Genomic DNA, 1,754 nt, shown 5'->3' with positions numbered 1-1,754 from the left:
GGATGATGATGATGATGATGATGATGATGATGATGATGATGATGATGATGATGATGATGATGATGATGATGATGATGGTAGTGGTGGTGGTGGTTGGTAGATCTTTGTTCACTCGTATGCATGTAAGCCATACTAAACCGACGTCTGTGGTATAACAAAGTGGGAATTTTGTTTTTATGTGACACCCTTGAATGGATCCTCTTCACCATTTGTCATTTGAACTTTGTTGGTCTGGATCCATTTCGTCAGGTGGTATTAGTAAGGTATAAAAAGTTTATTGAAGTCGTTATGGTGATGGACAATGATTTATCCCACTTGTGAAATTGCCAGTTATAGTCTCTCATTGAAACTCGTGATTACAACTTAGCACTATCACTCGATCTACCACACATGTAATAAACTTTTTATATGCAACTTTAGATTATCTGTGCGTCATAGCACGGCCATAAAAAATGCATGAGAAGCGCCAGCTTCAGGAAAACTCTTGACTGTCTCTAACATTCATCATCCTCTAGGCACATTCTTATCTTTTCTATTTGTGTTTCATCGTGAATATGTGTCTATGTTTGTGTATATGTATACGTGTGTGTATGTGTATACGTGTGTACGTGTGTATGTATGTGTGTGTGTGTGTGTATGTATGTGTGTGTTTTGAGTTTGTGTGTGTTGATCAGTGCGTATAAGCACGAGTGAGCAAGCAAGTGAGTGAGCGAACGACAGACAGACAGACAGACAGACAGACAGACAGACAGACAGACAGACAGACAGACAGACAGACAGACAGACAGACAGACAGACAGACAGAAAATCGAGAAGGGGATTAGAAAGAAGGGACGGGGAAGAAAGAAAAGTATTCCTTGTTATTTCATAATTTTCGTTTACTCAGAAATGACTCTTCGTACATCTCTAAGATCGTAGCAAAATAAACAAGCAGACAAACCAACAAACAACCTCATCAAGGGAAAATAATTGAAGGTTTTCGGCTGGTCGCCATACGGAAGAAATGGTCCGGACGAACACGTTCCGCTGTTACCATCAGAATGTCCGGGCTAGATTAGTAGAGACAGTATCGTGCTATGAGCTGCCAAGATTTTACCTTTGGTTTCTCGAGCACGTCCTTGCGTCACGACGCGGTGGAATCAGGCGCTCGTCAATGTTGCGTTAATTTGGGTTATTGGTATCATCTTAAACCTTTTTCATTTGTCTACCTTCGTGTGAGGAAATACCCATCTATCTTATATGTAATTTGAGATAATTGCGATTGTAGGAGATGGGGCTCTCCTGGTTTCAGCAGTAAAATTAGCAAGAAAATGGCCGCCAATGTTTGGTGGCTTATATTGCTACTAGAGAGCCCTTGGAAACTAAAAATTGACGTTTTTCTGAAAAATAAAAGAACAACAGTTTTTTTCAAATGGACACAAAGGGTGTTGATTTTTAAAAAGGAAGAAAATTAGGGAAAAAATTGCCTAATGCCCAGAAAAAAATGACGGTTTCTTTTATTTCATTATTTTGACGAGCGCCTGATGTCACCACGGTGCCGCACATTTGCTCTATGTTAGCCCCTCTCTTTTTAGGCACGTATTCTCAAACTAGAGGCGTTTGGCCGCTCTTAACAAGTGCGTTTATCCCGCCTTTTTTCTGTTTCACTTTTGTTCATACATGCCTTAATGGTGAAATGTGTGTATATGTGTGTGTGTGTTTTTATGTGTATATATATATTTGGGATGGATGTGTGTGTGTGTGTGTGTGTGTGT

Source organism: Aplysia californica, unplaced genomic scaffold (genome assembly GCF_000002075.1).
Source record: "Aplysia californica isolate F4 #8 unplaced genomic scaffold, AplCal3.0 scaffold00517, whole genome shotgun sequence".
NCBI lineage: Eukaryota > Metazoa > Mollusca > Gastropoda > Aplysiida > Aplysiidae > Aplysia > Aplysia californica.
The sequence above is the reverse complement of the archived record's forward strand: the minus strand, read 5'-3'. Positions refer to the sequence as shown.